Below are 19,155 nucleotides of genomic sequence, written 5' to 3'. Positions count from 1 at the left end.
CTGCTCAAACTCCAATCTACCTTATTATCCAAGGTTTATATAGAATAGAAATTCATACTCCAACCAAATGTAGGAAGGAATCACAGAAATTACAGCACCAGTGTACTGACTCATTTTCCATTTTCCCTTCCAGGACCATTTTCTGCTCTGCTCTGTACCTTGGAAGGCTGCTTTACTTGGGCTTTCTTGCACCCTGGCTTCTGGCAGGATTCAGCCAATGGGATGTACTAGCAGGAGATCAGATGGCAGGAAGAGAGGGAGAGGTAGATGCAAAAATCCCTCCCACTAATTCCCAGCCAGGCTGTATTTCTCCCATGGGCACAACTCCTGGTGGGTGGCTCGTCTCCCATGGCAAGAGCTCTTGCCAAATTCTGGCAACTCTCCTTCTTTTCCCTGCCCTTTTATGCCTAGGGATACTAAGGACTCCCAGTGTTCTGGTTGCTCAAGGTTTCCTCCCATCTTATTAGTTTCCTTAACTGTCTATCAAGCCCTTCCAGTGGTCTCTCCTCAATTCACTGTTTGAATGTGTGACCTGCTTCCTGCTGAAATACTGATTAATACAACTGTTGTTGTTAGACCCCTTCTAGTCGGTTCTGACTCACAGCAATCCTATGCACAACAGAAGAAATACCGTCCAGTCCTGCACCATCCTCACAATCATTTTTGCAGCCACGGTGTCAAACAATCTCATTGAGAGTCTTCCTCTCTTTCACTGATAGTCTACTTTACCAAGCATGATGTGCTTTTCCAGAAACTGGCCCCTCCTGATAATACGTCCAAAGTAGGTGAGATGGAGCCTCAGCATCCTCACTTCTAAGGAGCATCTGGCCATACTTCTTCCAAGACAAATTTTTTCATTCTTCTGGCAGCCCATAAAAATAGTCAATATTCTTCTCCCACAGCATAACTCAAAGGCATCAATTCTACTTCAGTGTTCCTTTTTGTTGTCCAGCTTTCCCATGCGTATGTGGTGATTGAAAATATCATGGCTTGGGCGTGGTGCACCTTAGTCCTCAAACTGACATCTTTGCCTTTGAACACTTTAAATAGTTCCTTTGCAGTAAGTTTACCCAATGCAGCACGTCATTTGATTTTTGGCCTCTGCCTCCATGTACATTGATTTTGAATCCAATAAATGAAATCTTTGATGACTTCCATATGTTCTCCATTTATCATGATGTTGCTTGCTGGTCCAGTTGTGAGGATTTTTGTTTTATTTATGTTGAAGTTTAGTTCATATTGAAGGCTGTAGTCTTTGGTCTTCATCATGAAGTACTTCAAATCCCCCTCACTTTCGGTCAGCAAGGCAGTGTCATCTGCATATCGTAGGTTGTCAATGAGTTGTCATGGATTGAATCATTTCACCCCAAAATATGTGTGAACTTGGGTAGGCCATGATTCTCAGTATTATGTGATTGTCCACCATTTCATCATCTGATGTGCTTTTCCTATGTGTTGTAAATCCTGTCTCTCTGAGGATTAAGGTGGCAGGATTAGAGTCAGTTTTTTTATTGAGGCAGGACTCAATCTACAAGATTAGCTTGTGTCTTAAGTCAATCTCTTTTGAGATATTAAAGAGACAAGTGAGCAGAGAGACAGGGAGACCTCGTACCATCAAGAAAGTAGTGTCAGGAACAATGAGCCTCCTTTGGACCAGGGATCCCTGGGCTGAGAAGCTCCTAGACCAGAGGAAGATTGATGACGGGGACTTTCCTCTAGAGCCAACAGAGAGAAAGCCTTCCCCTGGAGCTGGCTCCCTGTATTTGGACTTCTAGCCTACGAGACTATGAGAGAATAAACATCTGATTGTTAAAGCCATCCACTTGTGGTATTTCAGATATATCAACACTAGATGAATAAGACATGAGTCTTCCTCCAATCCTGATGCCATGTTCTTCTTGGATTATTTGTTCGGCTTACAGATTGAATAAGTATGTTGAAAGGATACAACCCTAATGCATATGTTTCCTGATTTAAACCACGCAGTGTCCCCTTGTTCTGTTCCAATGACTGCCTCTTGGTCTATGTACAGGTTCAGCATGAGCACTATTAAGTGTTCTTGAATTCCCACTCTTCGAATTGTTATCCATAATTTGTTATTGCCCACACAGTTGAACGCCTTTGCATAGTCAATAAAACACTGGTAAACATTTTTCTGGTGTTTCTGCTTTTAGCCAAGTTTCATCTGACATCAGCAATGATATCCCTTGTTTCACCTTCTCTTCTGCATCCAGCTTGAATTTCTCGCAGTTCTTTGTCAATGTACTGCTGTACCTATATTTACCCAAGTCCTCCTCCCACCCTTGCCCTCTTGATCAACTTGAGAGCAGGTGTTTCACGGATTGGGCCTAGAAGAACAACAAGGTTTGTGACATGAGCAGCAATGTCCCCACATCTGTGATTCTCCCTCTTCAACACAGCCCTAAATTTGGAAATCAGTCCAATGGTCGCTCTGAAAACATTCGTTACAAGAATTTTCAATTATGCACAGATTTCTTTTTGTACAAGAGGTGGAAATTAATAACAACAAATAAAATTTCAGAAAAATTCAGAATCTGGTTTATTCTGACATAAACAATAGGGCAATTCCTACATTTCCTGAGTCATGAATAATTGATCCCCCAAATTCTAAGTAGCTCAGGATTCCTGCTGCTGGAGAACAGTGACAAAATTCACCTCTTACCCCCCTCATTCCCCTCACTCTAGGCTAAATTTATATGCCCATTTTTTGTTTTGTTTTGTTTTCCTGTGATTTGCATTTATGAACTCCAGGTCACATGGGACATTATTTTGACTGTACTTGACTGAAGAGATCAAAACGTGGAGTGCATGATTGCTGATCATACCCTTTGTGACTCTTTAGGAGCCCTGGTGGTGCAGCAGTTAATAGCTATGTCTGCTAATTCAAGAGGTGGGCAGTTTGAAGCCACCATCCACTGATTCTAAATCCTGTGAGACAGTTCTACTCTGTCCTTATGGGATCACTGTGAGTCAGAATTGGCTTGAGGTTGGGTTTTTTGTTTTTGAGACCTTTTGGAGAGCTGTCTGGCTGGTTTGGGCTTAAACAATAGATTTTGCCGCCTCCCTTCTGGAATACAGAGAGCTGTATTCCCGAGATGGAAAAGACGCACAGAGCCTTGATTCCCCATCTCCCAACCAGCGATTCCTATTTTTCTGAGTTGTATTAATAAGTTGCTTGTATTTGTCACTAGTAGAGGGTTTTGCTTTTTGTTTTTCTATTATTACCACGACCTTCTGTTTATGGTGAGCTATCAAACCATGAAAGTAGAGAGGAAAACAATTCCTGCTTCTTTTCGAATGGCCTGTAGGGTGAGCTGTGCAGGGCCCAGGACTTCGAACAGGAGGTCTAGGGTCCGTGGCTGAATTTCCTTTTTATCCTGCTCTCTTTTCTTTTTTCTTTATATTATGGTTGTTGATTGCCTCCGCCGAGTCCCAAAATAGCTATTCTGATGCCCGCTCAAAGCTCCAAGGATGGCGGAATTTATCTTGTAACAATTTTCTGGTTTCTTTGCCACAGCGCGCTAAGACACGTCTCTTGTATTTGGATTTCAGCGCAGCCCAGCGGGGAATAAGAAACACGGCCCCGAGACTGGAGACCTGAATTGACTCTTGGAAACTTTCAGCCTCAAAGAACAGCAAACAACAGGAAGAGTCTCTCCACTAGGCTCCTGTTCCCAGGAGGTCGCCGCATCTCCCCCCTTCAGGCTGCCTCACTCTTACCCTCTCCTTCAGTCTAGCTCTCTCTTCTCATTTCTACTATTGGGAAAAATGGGACAGAGTTCCCCTGTTTCCCCCCAAGGCTCAAAGAACTGAAATTCTGAATACCCTTGAGAAAAACACCACAGAGCAGAGGGCCTGGCAGTAAGTAAAATCAAGAGGGCACTGAAGTCCCCACCCAAATTCCTTATCTTCAGAACAGACAGGCTGTCATTTCCGTCTCTGGTCAACTTGTAGTTCCCGATCTTCGATTATCCTGGCTTTCTTCCAAGTTCTCAGGAGCCAGATTAGGGGTCTTGTACTTCTTTTGACAAAAGTCAATGGATGGGATGTTAAAGCCAGCAGAGAGTGGGACTTGCTTGAAAATATCCCAGAAAACCAGAGAGGGAATGACAGTGGAATGTCAAATTTTCTAGAAACCAAAAACTAAAAAGAAGTTTGAGTGTGTCAACTATCAGCTTCAGGACCAGGGAATAGTTGCTTCCCTGTGAAACCTCAGTGGTTCAGGAGCTAGAACGCTGGTCTTGTAAACTGGGACTTGTAAGTTGAATCACACTGGAACCATAGCTATTTGTTTTTCTCTTTGGCTAGATGGTTTGAAGGGTTGTATTTCCTAGAAAAATGGTAAAGCATCGGAAGGCAGCAGTTCGAACCCTCTAGGTACTCCTTCGCAGGAGAAACATGAATGAAGTACAGCCTCAGAAACCCTACAGGTTAGTTCTATCCCAACCTACAAGTCTCTGTGAGTCAGACTGGAGGTCAATGGGTTATTTGGGTTTCCCTGAAGCCAAATCTCTAGGAATTCGAGCCTGTTATTAGGCTTACCTACCTTCTCAGAATACAGGAACTCTGCTAACAATAATAGACAGTTCTAAAATGAAGATTCCTAAGGAAAAATGGAAACTAAGCTTCTGGGTTGTTGATAATACAGGAAATTTTGCTGTAAGAAATGTGCTAAAAGCTACCAATGCACAGGTAGTGTCAATCTAAGACAATATAGGCAAGTTAACAAGTGCCCCTGTCCGATAAAACCAAAAACCTTACCAGTTTCCGTAGTGTCGATTCTGACTCATATCTGCTTTATGAGACAGCGAAGAACTGCTCCACAGGGTTTCTAAAAAGCACCTAAGTGGATTTGAATGGTCGACCTTTTGGTTAGCACCCAAAGTCTTAACCACCACGCCATCAGGGTTTTCCTGATCTGATAAAGAAATTTGTGGTTAGTTTCAATGAACTGCAACTTAAAGAGTCCTGACTTATTAAGCCAGCCATAGGTCTCAGGGAACCACGGTTGCGTAGTGGTTAAGAGCTACCTCTTCCAACAAAAGGTCGGCAGTTCAAATCCACCTGGTGTTCTTGGATATCCTATGGGGCAGTTCTACTCTGTCATATAGAGTCACTGTGAGTGAGAACCCACTCGAAGGTAACAGGTTTGGTTTTTCTTGGTTTATGTGATGTGGGAAAAGGTCCTCAGAGCTTCTTTCGGTTTATGTGCTGGCCTCTTGAAAGGAACAAGGACGTTTCATGCTTTTCTCTCCACAACTGGGTTCCTGCTCAGGAGTTATCTGTACATGCTGGATGCAGGGATTTTGGCTTCTAGAGAGAGATCAGAAAATATTTACATGGGCAAGGCTTTCAATGGAAGCTAAGAATGTGAGGAAAATAAATATTTTAGAATACACCATCCAATCTGTTTCTTCTAGCATAGCACTTTGCTTCATCAGGCTAATCATTTAAATATTATCCCAAATGTTTGATCAAAATTAAGTAAAGGTAAAAAACCATTTTCAAAAAGAAGGAAATAAAACACAGGGAAACATCTTTCTGATATTTTCTGCTTTCAGTCATGATCTGATATCCCTTAATCCACATCGTCTTCTGAATCTGGCTTGAATTTCTGGCAGTTATCTGTCAAAGTGCTGCTACAAACACTTTTCAATGATCTTCAGCAAAATTTTACTTGTGTATAGTATAATGATATTGTTCGAGAATTTCTGCCATCTGTTGGATCACCTTTCTTTGGAATGGGTACAAATATGGATGTCTTCCAGTCAGTTGAATAGGTAGATGTCTTCCAAATTTCTTGATTGAGGTGACATTGCATCCCAAATCAAGTGCTGCACCTGTTAGGCTATAGAAAAAGGAAGTGGTGGGATTTCTGTGTTTTTCTAAAGGTAACTATGTGAAGGCCTTCTTTTAGCTTGCTTTCCTCAGTGTCTTAGTCATCTAGTACTGCTAGAACAGAAAAACCAAAAGTGGATGGCTTTAACAAAGATGATTTTATTCTCTCACAGTCTGGTAGGTTACAAGTCTGAATTCAGGGTGTCAGCTCCAGGGGAAGGCTTTCTGTCTTTGTTGGGTCTGGAGCAAAGTCCTTGTCCTCAATCTTCTTCTGATCAAGGAGCTTCTCAGGTGCAAGGACCCCAGGTCTGAAGGATGCACTCTGCTCCTGGTTCTGCTTTCTTGGTAGCATGAGGCCCCCAACTCTCTGCTAGCTTCCCTTTCCTTTTATCTCTTGAGATATAAAAGGTGGTGTAGGTCACACCCCAGGGAAACTCCCTTTACCTTGGATCAGGGAGGTGACCTGAGTAAGTGTGGTGTTACAATCCCACACTAATCCTTTCAACATAACAATCACAACATGGAGGGCAACCACACAATTCTGGGAATCATGGCCTAACCAAGGTGATACACACACTTTTGGGGTAAATAGTTCAACATTCAGTCATTGGGATTTTGAATCTAAGAAACCTCAGAACCGAAACAAAACAAGGTCCTACTGATTCACTTGACATAGTATGGTCATCCAAAATAATTCCTTCCAGGGCAATGAGAAATCCATTTTTAGGAACTTGTAAAGGATACAAGAGAAAGATTAATATTTTTAAAAGTAGCTTTCAATGCAATATGGTAATTCATGATCACAGACTGAAATGAAGACACAAAAGTCAGTGTTTGTAGTCCCTTGGGGTGACCCCAATGGATTTCTAGTCCATTGCCTTAACCACTTGACCATAAGTATAGATGCTTCTAGGTTTTTACAGTGGGCTCTGTGTTGCCATATATCATCTATTCCATGCCATTTTTTGCTTTAATAAGGAGTTAATAAGAACTGACAGTAACTAATAACATCTTTCAGGAATGCTTTTTCTAACCAGGATCCAATCAAGGTCATTCATTGCATTTGGTTGTTTTCTTAATCCCTTTTAGTCCAGACCACCTTCCCATCACTGTTCGTTGTTTTTGCTTTCTTTTGATGTTGACTTAAAAAAAAAAGTCCAAGCCAATTGTCTTGTGGAGTGTTCTACCTTCTGGATTTGTCTCATTGTCTCCTCATGTAATCTTTTAATTTATTCCTCTATTTTTTTGTACACTGGAAGTCTAAAGGATTGGTTATATCATTTCAATTAATTGAGTAGATTCACGTTCAACATTTTTGGCCTGAAATGTGTATTCACTTCAGGAACATTTGTCAGGATACCCCACTGATAGTGAAAATAAAGTGGTGCTCCCAGGGTTCTTCATTTTGCCCTTTCCAATTGGCAAGTAATATGTGGGGTGGTAACTTTAGTGCCCTGTACATCTGTTATTTTCCAATAACCCTTTGTCTACTGGTTTTAAGACTGTTAATGGTCTTCACCTAGGCCTATTAAATCTCTGGGGGTTGCATATACTGATTGTTCTAATTCCACCATAACCCACTCCTCACTTATCAGCATGGTTAGGTTTATTTATTTATTTTTAATGTATTATCTTGCTTTTGTTTTGAATCTTCCTTCTATTCCTTCCTGCTTGGTTACCTTTACTTAAAAGTTGAAGAAAGGGTTCCCAGAGAGTCAAAGTAATGTAAAACATCACACTTTATTAAGTAATGAAGCATTAATTAGTTACACCTAATTCCAGACCTCACATTTTCTACTACTTTCCATTGCTTTCAAAACAATGATTAAGTTCTTCATATGAGGACTGGGGTAGGGAGGAAAGCAGAAAGAAACAAAATAAAACAACTTAACCCTGATCATTGGGCACACAAATTAGGATTTTCGTTAGTAGTTGCCAGTCCATGCATACAATATTTCGATGTCTTCCACAGAAAATGAAGTCTCTGAAACTATCAATTTGAGGGTGTAACTAATAAAACGTTACTGTGAGACAGGATGGAAAGTGAACAGTGAATGAATGCCTCTCACCTGAACCGAACCTCTAGGGATGTACCTATCTATAATTTATTATCCAACTGTCTGTCTGTCTATCCACCTATCCATGTTAAGATTTTATTCCAAGACAAAGATCTTGTTGCTTTTGTCTCTGGGCTCGTATTTCTATTATTATGTAACCTATGACCGCGCTGATTTCCCTTCCCATCCTGTCTCCCACGGCCGGCAGAAAGAATAGAAGGGGGTATGGTATGTGAGAGAAAGAAAAAGGCAAGAAAAGAAAAGGAAAAGAGAGGTTGGGTTACCGAGGGCGTGCGTACGGAAGGAAACTGGAGGAGTGTGGAAAATGGTCACGCAATCCGCCTACACTTGCGGAAGTAAAAATGCAGACAATAGGATTGTTCAGCGAATACTTAAGTTCGGCGCACGGGTTCAGTCCCCACTAATACAACGTCTTAAAATAAAATATGGTCGAGAGATAGTGTAAGCCTCGCGGAAAGCTGTTGAAAGACGTTTCGACAAAGCGCGGACAAAATCCGCGTCCTACGTCCTCTACTCCTTAAAGCTGATGCTGTAACTCGCAGTCTTTCTGGGCAGTCTGGGCTGGGGGATAGGGGAACAGTGGGAAAACGGCCTGTGGGGTGGGTGGCGTAGACGCCAGTCTTTAGAACTGCGTTAAATCTGTTGTCCAACGCAAGTTTCAGGTTCCCTGTAAAACGTGTTCTTTCCTGCTTTTCTGTTTTTAGAAGTAATCTTTTACCTGTTTCTTGAAGGAAACAGCCTTCATAACGTACGGTTGTCATCATGCGTAAATGCTACACGCAGTGTCCGGATGGCCGAGTGGTCTAAGGCACCAGACTTAAGGTATCCCTTCACGCATTTGGGGCTTCTGGTCTCCAAGTGGAGCCGTGGGTTCGAATCCCACTTCTGACACGACTTTCTTTTGTTAGGGTCAGGGTCTGTTCAAAGTTTACCCTTCAGGCCCTCAACACCTAAGGTTTCTTCTAGGTCTTGGCCGCCTTAACTCTCCTCCTGCTTTTGAGATCACACCAGCTCGCCCTTTCGGCGTCGCCCGGTTTTGGGGGCCCCCAAGTACTGGAACATCGCTCTCCGTTTCTGGACCTTCATTCTCTTCCCAGTGTCCATAGTGCAACCCTTTCTGCCTCAAAGATGCCCAGCCCTGAATACTCTTGCCAACGTCCCAGCTCACCTGTACCAATCCCATAGCCAAGCGCAGCAGAGAAAGAGGCATCTCTCGCAACTCAAACCAAACAGTCGACAAATAAAAAGTCCTGAACTAGAGAATTCTGGAAAGTTTCCAGAGCCATTCAGACGAAATTTAGACCTTCTGATTCAGGAGAAAGCCATGCATGGGGCAAGAGCACTGGGGAAGCCGCAGGCCAAGCATCTCCTGGACACCAAGGAGCAAAAACCTCTTCGTCTTGCAGTCTCTCCAGGTAAATCCTCAGTACTAGGAAGCAAAGGAAAAATATTTTTAAAGACCCAGATATATTTTCACAAAGCAGGTAAAAGGATGGTTTGGGGCTGAAAGTCAGTAAATCCATAACGAGCACAAACTAATTCAGATTTATATCTATATATCTTTACCTGAAAATGAGATTCTGCTGTAACACACCCCAAGGCATGTGGCTTTGGGACTAGGCAGCAAGTGGAAACTGGCAAGACCTTCAGGAGACTGTTAGTGAAAGGTCCCCAAAACAGGAAGACTGTTTTTATCTGCTGCCTAGTCAGGAGAATGAGGAAAATATTAGAAGTAGAAGGAAAGGGGGCCCTTGTTATCTACTGACAGAAAGGTTAGCAATACTGTCACTGTGGTAATGCAGAAAGTAAAAACTATACCTAAGGCACTGGATGATTTAGCTAAGGATATTTCCAGGCAATGTGTTGAAGGTGACCCCTGGCATTTTCTAGCTGCCTACAGTAGGAAGAGTGTGTGCCTATGAGACAGAGACATAAACTAAAGAAAGAATCATTAATTTTAAAGGAACCATGACTTGCTGGTTATTAAAAAATAAAACTGTCTCAGTTTCAGCCACTCCAGATGACAAACAATGCTTCAATTAACAAAAAGCCTTCTGGGAAAACATCAGACCCAAGGCATTGTTCAGGAAAGCAGGGTCTAAAGATGAAGCTAAGGGCATGATTGTAAACCCTTTGTTCAGACCTCAGAAAGACTCAGGTGGTGCCTCAAACAGACTGATGAATGAACAACCATTCAGATGATTCTAGCCTCAGCTTTCAACCCACCCTAGCTGAGTGGATCCCAAATGAGCTATTCCCCCCACCCCACCCCCACGAGGCTGTCAAATTACAGATTTTGAACAAACCAATGTTACCGTTTTTTGTCCCTGGTTTTTCGGGCAATTTCCAATGCAACCATAGTTCTGTAACGATAATCATGACTAAAGTATAATATCATAAATTAACACTATAAAAGAGAAAGAAAAGAAATTCAAATAATGGAGCTCAAATTTCAAACAAGACTGAGAGCTTGTATTCATATTTGACATTAGGGGAAGGGAAAGGATCCAGACCTGCTTGTTTTGGAACCAACTCCAGGCTTCTCAGGCTAACAATTTCTCTCTATTCTGGACAACATTCCATTTATGGAGAAGTATGACTTAGAGTGGTTTTGGAGTATGAATCTAGGGCTTCGAGCTCTATGGAAAGCAGAGAACTAAGCACACTACCCACTGAATTGTGCTGCACTGGAAGCTCTATTAGCCTTCTTTCTGCCCTGTGGTGTGCTGTAATATGTTTCTTTACCTACCCAGTACTAACCCAACAACCCAGTGCTGACCGGACGACTACGAAGGTGAAAAAGACTATCTGCAGACTTCCCACAAGGCCAATATGCTCTTGTGTTCCGCCTCTTCCTGGAAGCGAAATTGCATGGCTGCTTTATGGAATCTTTGGCATTCTTGGGAGTTCCTTCCAGCCTCTTTGAACCTAGCTAAAGTTATTTATGCCTAGCTAGAAATGAATCTATACCTTCTCAGCTTCTACCGCTGCCTCCTTCCCCTCCTAGAAACGAGGAGGCAAAAGTGCTTCTTCCATTACCTGTTAGGGAGTTGAAAGGGCTGTCTGTAACAATTATGACCACATTGAGCTTTCTTTAGGTTTAAGCAGAGATATTATGAATTCTAGTTGAGCCTTGTTTGTCAGATACCTGCCTTCAAAAGGAACTACTCGATTACAAAACTGGGAACTTTCTTCGCTTTGTGTACTACCACTTAGTCCAACAGAACCAGCTCGCTACCTATGCATTCAAGGTCATACCAATGTGTTTGATCACTGTCAGTGTGTACTTGCCATTTTGAAGTAAATGCCTATGATGGTATCTCCATAGAATCTGATGTAGAGCACAGCCACTGAAAATGTGATCTGCAGATCATGTGTTTGCTACCAGTCAGCACCATTTTGATATACACAGGTTGTGCGAGAATGTAAATCAATTCTATTACTAAGCATTTGGTTTACTTCTATTGATCGATTGATTGATGATTTATTTATTTTTAATTTGTAGAAAGAGTTCCTTAATGAACACAGTAGTGCATTTAATTATATTCTGCTGCAAGTTTACAGTTTTGTGAACCAGTAACTGATATTCTCTAGTCGACAACTTTGCTGACCATCAGTATTAGAGAAATGAGTCCTTGGTGGTGCAAATGGTTAAACACTTAGCTGCTAACTGAAAAGTTAGAGGCTCAAACACACCCAGAGTCACCTCAGAAAAGCTGATCTGCTTCCGAAACGTCGTAGGCTTGAAAACTCCGTGGAGCTCAGTTCTACTCTGCAACAGGTGGGGTCATGATGAGTTGCAATTGATTGACGGCAATTGGTTTTTTTTTTTTTTTTTTTTTGGTTTGGTATCAGAGAAACATTACGACATCAGAATATAGATCATTATTATGCATTTTACAAAGAGAATTCATTATAGGAGTATGTCATGGATTGAATAGTGCACCCCAAATTATGTGTCAACTTGGTTATGCCATGATTCCCAGTATTGTGTGGTTCTCCTCCATTTGGCGTAACTTCTGAAAGCATTGTAAATCTTAATCTCTGCCTGTGGTTAATGAGACCAGATTACCCCCCCCCAAAAAAAACAGATTAGCTTATGTTAAAGAGGATTAAAGTGGGATGTAGCACCCTTACTCAGGTCACATCCCTGATCCATTTTATAGGGAGTTTCCCTGGGGTGTGGCCCACATCACCTTTTATCTTACAAGAGATAAAAGGTAAGGGAAGTGAACAGAGAGTGGGAGGCTTCATACCACCAAAAAAGCAACACCACAAACAGAGCTCATTTTCTGAACCTGGGAGTTCCTGTGCAGAGAAGTTCCTAGACCAAGGGAAGATTGATGACAAGAACCTTCCTCCAGAGCTGAGACAGAGAGAGAGGGCTTTCCACTACATTTGGTGCCCTGAATTCAGACTTCTAGCCTACTATGGGAGAATAACTTCCCTTTGTTAAAGCCATCCACTTGTGGAATTTCTGTTATAGCAGCACTAGATAACCAAGACAGAGTATAAGTAGAAAGAGGTTTACAAAATACTGTTCTGAAGCTCCCAGACTCCCCAAGAGAAACAGACTATGTTGCCCTTCAGTAGAAACAGTACAACCAAGAAATATAACTGCATCCTCGCCTGGCTGCTTGGCATAAACCAAGTTATAGCTTGAAGACAGACTTTTACCACATTCTCCCCAGAAACAGGTGCCTCTTCAGCCTTACTGGACAGAAGAGATGCATTCCGCATACTAGTCTCACTAGTGTGCATCTGTTGGGAGGAATCTGTATTTGATGGCTGCATCCTAACTTCGTGAAAGTTTATGGCAAATATATTTGTAATCCTTCTTACAATGGCTATGCCCCTAACAAAAAATGTCTAGAGGTAAATATTTCCTATAAGCTGCTCAAGTTCCGATTTACCTTATTATCCAAGGTTTATATAGAATAGAAATTCATGCCCAACCAAAAGTAGGAAGGGGTCACACAAATTACAACCCCAGTGTGCTGATTTATTCTCCATTTGCCCATCCAGGTCCATTTTCTGCTCTTCTCTTTACCTTGGAAGGCTGCTTTACTTGGGCTTTCTTGGTCCCTGGCTTCTGGTTGGATTCAGAATTCCAATGGGAAGCACTAGCAAGAGATCAGGTGGCAGGAAGAGAGAGAGGTAGATGCAAGTATTTCTTCCACTCATTCCCTTCGAGGCTGTGTTTCTCCCATGGGCACAGCTCCTGATGGGTGACTCCTCTGCCATGGCGAGAGCTCTTGCCAGGTTCTGGCAGCTCCACTCCTTCCCCCGCCCCTTTATGCCTAGGAATGCTAAGACTCCCAGTGTTCTCATCCCTCAGGGTTTCCTCACATCTTATTAGTTTCCTTAACTCTATAAAGAGGCCTTTCAATGATCTCCCCTCAATACACTCTTTGAATGTGTGACTTGCTTCCTGCTGGAATACTGATTAATACTACTGCTGTTGTTGTTATATGCTGTTGAGTTGATTCTGACATAGCAACCCCATGTACAACAGAAAAGAACAGTCTCCATTCCTGCGCCATCCTCACAATCATTGTTGCAGCCACTGTGTCAGTCCATCTCTTTGAGGGTCTTTGCCTTTTGTGCTGACCCTCTACATGATGTCCTTCTCCAGGGACTGGCCCCTCCTATTACATGTCCAAAGCATGTGAGATGAATTCTCACCAACCTCTCTTCCAAGGAGCATTTTGGCTGTACTTCTTCCAAGACAAATTTGTTCTTTCTTCTGGCGGTCTGAGGTATATTCAATATTCTTCTCCAATACCTCAATTCAAAGCATCAATTCTTCTTTGATCTTCCTTTTTCATTGTTTACATTTTCCATGCATATGAGATGACTGAAAATGTTATGGCTTGGGTCAGACGCACCTTAGTTCTCAAAGTGCTATCTTTGCTTTTGAACACTTTAAAGAGGGGTTTTTTTTGCAGCAGATTTGCCCAATGCAATACGTCAATTTATTTTTTGACCTCTGTTTCCACGTGCATTGATTGTAAATGCAAGTAAAATAAACTTCTTGACAATTTCAATATGTTTTCTATTTATCATAATGTTGTTTATTGGTCCAGTTGTGAAGATTTTTGTTTTCTTTATGTGGAAGTGTAATCCATACTGCAGGCTGTAGTCTTTGGTCTTTATCAGTAAGTGCATCAAATTCTCTTCATTTTCAGCAAGCAAGGTTCTGCCATGTGCACATTGTAGGTTTTCAATGGGTTGGCAAGGATTGAACTGAGTCCCACAAAAATGTGTGTGTCAGCTTGGCTACGCCACGATTTCCAGCCTTGTGTGATTGTCTACCATGAGTCTTCCTCTATTTCTGATGTCACGTTATTCTTAGAAGAGTCCACTTCTCCAATTATTTACTGAGCATACAGATTGAATAAATATGTTGAAAGGATACCGTGCTGACGGGTACATTTCCTGATTTTAAACCATGCAGTATCCCCTTGTTAGGTTTCAAAGACTACCTTTTGGTCTATGTACAGGTTCTGCATGAGCAAAATTAAGTGTTCTGGAATTCCCATTCTTCGAATTGTTACCTGTCATTTGTTATGATCCACACAGTTGAATGCCTTTACATAGTCAATAAAATACAGGTAAACATTTTTCTGGCGTGCTCTGCTTTTAGCCAAGATTCATCTGACATCAGGAACGATATCCGTTGTTACACATGCTCTTCCAAATCCAGCTTGAATTTCTGGCACTTCCTGTCAATATACTGCTACAACCTAGATATACCCAAGTCCACTGCTCATCCTTCCCTTCCTGACCAGTTGTGGACAGGAGCTTCAAGGACTGGGCCGACCACAACAAGAAAGTCTTTGACATGAACATGAAAGTTCTTGCATTTTCAATTTCCTCTTTTGAATACAGTCCTAGATTTGGAAATCAGTGCAATATTTGCTCTGCAAACACTCATTACAAGAAATTCCAATCAGGCAAAGATTTCCTTTTGTACAAGAGGTGGAAATAAATAACAATACAGAAAAGTTTGGGACAATTAAGTATCTGGTTTATTGTCACGTAAACAACGGGCCAGGCCAGGTCCTATATTTTCTGAATCCTGATTTAATTGATTCCCCAAATCCTAAAAAGCTCAGTAAACTGGCTGCTGGAGAGCAGTGACAAAAATCACCCCTCACTCCCTCATTCTCCTCACTCTCAGCTGCATTAATATGCTCACTTCTTGTTTTGTTTTGTTTTCCCATCCTTTGCATTTATGAACTCCAGGTCACATGGGACATTATTTTGCCTGTCCTTTTTTTTTTTTTTTTTTTTTTTTTGACCTAAAGCGTGAAGAGGGGGAGTGTGTGATTGCTTTTCTTATGATACAAAGGCTTTTGGTAGCCCTGCTGGTGCAGCAGTTGAGAGGTATGGCTGCTAATCCGAAAGGTTGGAAATTCAACAGCTGGAAACCACAGGCTACTCCTTTTAAACCATATAGGGCAATTTTACTCCCTCCTACAACATCTCTATGAGTCAGAATGGACTCCATGGTAACAGTTTTGGTTTTTTGCTTTTGAGACCTTTTGAAGAGCTGACTGACTGCCATGATCTTAAACAGCAGATTTTGCAGCCTCTTTTCTGGAAACCGAGAGAGCTGTATCCCCAGATGGAACAGATGCACAGAGCCTGGATTTCCCACCTCCTCACTAGCGACTCTGAGTCTGAATGCACTCTAGGGCAGTGGGTGGGAACTAGGGAGTGGAAACCCTGGTGACGCAGTGGTTTAGTGCTAGGGTTGCTAACCAAAGGGTCAGCAGTTTGATCTGCCAGGAGCTCCTTGGAAACTCTATGAGCCAGTTCCACTCTGTCCTATACGGTCACTAGGAGTCGGAACCGACTCGATGGCACTGGGTTTCGTTTTGTAGTGGTTAAGTGCTACAGCTGCTACCCAAAGAGTGGGCAGTTCGAATCCTCCAGGCGCTCCTTGGAAACTCTGTGGGGCAGTTCTATTCTGTCCTATAGGGTCGCAAGGAGTCGGAATCAACTCGATGGCACTGGGTTTTTCTGGGTATGAACGTAGCGAGGAAAACAGTTCTTGCTCCTTTTCGGATGGCCTGTAGGGTAGGGCCCCTGACGTGGAACAGGAGGTTTAGGATCCACGGTTGAGTTTGGTTTTTATTCCACTCTCCTTACGTTATGGTTGCTGTTTTTCTATACCGAGTCCCCGAATAGCTATTTTGAAGCGCCCCTCAAAGCTCCAATGATAACGGGATTTACCTTTTAACAATTTTCTGGTTTCTTTGCCACAGCGCGCTTGGATTTCGACGCCACCCGGTGGAAAATAAGAAACACAGCCCCAGGATTTCAGACCTGGATCCAGGCTGGAAATAATCTTTCAGCCTCAAAGACCAGGGCACAACAGGAGAAGCCTCTGGATTAGGCTTCTGTTCCCAGGAGGTCACCGCAGCTCACCCTTCCAGACTGCTGCACCCCTAGTCTCCCCCCTCAGTCCGGCACTTCTGGTTTCTGGTATCAGGGAAAATGAGACAGAGTTCGCGTGTTTTCCCTCAAGGCTCTAAGAACTGAAGTTCGGAATACCTGGGCTCCAACCCCTGAGAAAAGTACTGCAGAGCGGAGGGCCTGTCTCTAAGTAAAATCAAGAGGGCACCGAAGACCTCACCCCAAACTCCCTATCTTGACAACCAACAGGCGGTTATCACCATTTCTTGTCGACGTGTAGAACCCCAGTCTCGACTACACTGGATTGGAGCAAAAGTAGCAGACTCTCAGGATGCATATTAGGAGCCCTGTACTTCTTCTGACAAAAGTCCTTGAAGGAGATGTTAAAACTTGCAGACAGTGTGGAACTTGTTTGAAAACATCCCAGAAAACCAGAGAAGGAATGAGGGTGGAGCGTCAAGTTTTCTAGGAACCAAATAAAACTAAAAAGCCAGTGTTTGACTGTGTCAGTCCTCAGCTTCAGGACAAGGAGGGTAATAGCTGCCTCCTAAAGCTTTTTTTTTTTTTTTTAAAGCTATAGGGTTGCTATGAGTTGGAACTGACTTGACCTCAAAGGGTTAGATTTTTTTTTAAGGCTGGGTTTTTCAAGGCTTAGAGCACCGGCCTCTTAAACCAGGGGTAGTGAGTTGCAATGTTACTGCCACCTTGGCTGCTTACTTTTCCCCTTGGTTAGGTGCCTTGAAGAGTTATTTTTCCTAGAAAACTGGTAAAGCACCAAAAGGTAGGGTTTGAACCCTCCAGGCACTCCTCCGCAGGAGAAAAATGCAGAAATTACAGCTTCAGAAACCATACAGGGTAGTTCTATCCTGTCTTGTAGGGTTGCTATGAGTCAGACTAGAGGGCAACGGGTTATTTGGGTTTCCTTAAAGCCAAATCTCTAAGAATCAGAGCCCTTATTATGCTTACCTTCTCAGAATAGGGGAACTCCCTACTAACAAAAATAGAGAATTTAAAATGAAAGCTGCTCAGGAAAAACGTAAATAAAGCAGCTGAATTGTTAATAATACAGGAAATTCAACCGTAAGAAACCTCCTAAAAGCTACCAATGCACAATTAGTGTCAACCTAAGCCAATATAAGGGAGCTAACAAGTGGTTGTTTCTGATAAAATAATTTGTAGTTCATTTAAATCAATTGCAAGTTAAAGTGTCCTGGCTAAAATAGCCATCTGCAGACTTAAAGAAACTATGTTATAATTGTTGTTTTTATGATCAAAATTTTATCTAATGAACTCTTAGCCTCCCTGACCACAGGAATCATGTTTCACTAGCAGGCCTGCCAGAGAAAAGAGTAGAAGATCTGCTCCACTAAAAATTACAGGTTAGGAAAACCCGTTAGGCGATTCTACTCCGTCCTGTAGGGTTGCTATGAATTGGAATCCACTCAAGGGCATGCAACAGCAACGAAAGTACATTCTTAAAGATTCATGAGGAGAAGGCACACAAAAAGGTAAATGCAATATTTTCTATGTTATAAAAAAGCTCATCATTTTCCTCAAATGGCAAAAAGAGGTAAAACCATATCCCTTTCTCTCTGGAACAGAATAAATACAGCCTTGAGTCTTTGATCCTTCAGAATCATCTTTTTGAGAGAGAATTTGAGTATCACAAGCAATTCCTGTTTGCTACCAGGCCTTCATCTCCTCCTTAAAAAGCAGCCTAAAGACCCAGTGATCCTTCTGTATTTTTAAAACTATTATAAAATAGTATATGTCTACTTTCATGTTTTTGCCCAATATTCAAAACATTGATAATATTCTCTGTGAGCCACCCCTCCTCTGAACTATTTCCAGCCACTCGTAATGGCGTCATCATCTCTATCTGGGTTTCTGTCAGTCAGGGTCTCAACAGGAGAGAACATGTTCCAGTTGGGATGACTCAAGAAGGATTTTAAAAAGGACTGCTTAATTAGGAGGCCCTGGTGCTGCAGTGTTTAAATCTTCTGTTTGGTAACCACAGGCAGTTAGAATCCACCAGCTGCTTCTTGCAAATCCTATGTGCCTGTTCTATTCTGTGGTCCGAGTTGGAACAGACTCAGTGGCAACTGGATACATACTTATATGTGTACATGCACTCTTCACTGGTTTGCTCCTCTAGAGAACCCAGCCTAAGACAGTGTTATTTCTTCATAATTAAATCAATCAGTCAAACAAATGACACAAAAACACCTACAGAAGAGTGTAAGAGGCAGCAACACCTCCTTTGTATTTAGTTCGAATGAGAGAGAAATGAGAACAAAAGGTAGCACTAATAGTCTCTCTGATGTCTTTCATTCCTCACTGTACTTTGTACTCGGTAGATGCAGAACAAATACTTGCCAGTGAGAGAATGAAATTCCTGGTGGAGTTATTTCTCAGAACCTAATATTTCCACAGTAACTTTTTTTTTTTTGTGGAACTTCAAAATTAGAGAAGGGTAATAAGCCAGCCAGGATTCGAACCTGGATTCTTCTGATCCGTAGTCAGACGCGTTATCCATTGCGCCACTGGCCCAAACTGAGAAGTAGCACCGTAGTAAATTCTAGGCGCCCTTGAGTGGGTTCTGATTCATAGGTACCCTATGTACAGGAAAACGAAGCACTGCTCTGTCCTGCGCCATCCTCACAGTCGTTATGCTTGAGCCCATTGTTGTAGTCACTGCTCAACGTGTCTCATTGAGGGTCTTCCTCTTTTTCTCTGACCCTCTACTCTACGAAGCATGATGCTCTTCTCCAGGGACTGGGCCCTCCTGATAGCA

At 42.3% G+C, this 19,155-nt stretch overlaps 2 non-coding genes across 2 annotated transcripts; one reads left to right on the top strand and one right to left on the bottom strand.

Annotated features, from left to right (window-relative positions):
• Window positions 1-8,721: 8,721 nt before the first annotated feature.
• Window positions 8,722-8,828, top strand: TRNAL-UAA (transfer RNA leucine (anticodon UAA)). Its single transcript has 2 exons — window positions 8,722-8,759; window positions 8,783-8,828. It is a non-coding gene; the product is annotated as a tRNA-Leu (tRNA).
• A 10,010-nt stretch (window positions 8,829-18,838) lies between these two features.
• TRNAR-ACG (transfer RNA arginine (anticodon ACG)) lies at window positions 18,839-18,911 on the bottom strand. The gene has a single exon. It is a non-coding gene; the product is annotated as a tRNA-Arg (tRNA).
• Window positions 18,912-19,155: the final 244 nt, after the last annotated feature.

Source organism: Elephas maximus, chromosome 1 (assembly GCF_024166365.1).
Source record: "Elephas maximus indicus isolate mEleMax1 chromosome 1, mEleMax1 primary haplotype, whole genome shotgun sequence".
NCBI classification, from domain to species: Eukaryota; Metazoa; Chordata; class Mammalia; order Proboscidea; family Elephantidae; genus Elephas; species Elephas maximus.
This window is presented reverse-complemented; position numbering and strand designations above follow the sequence as displayed.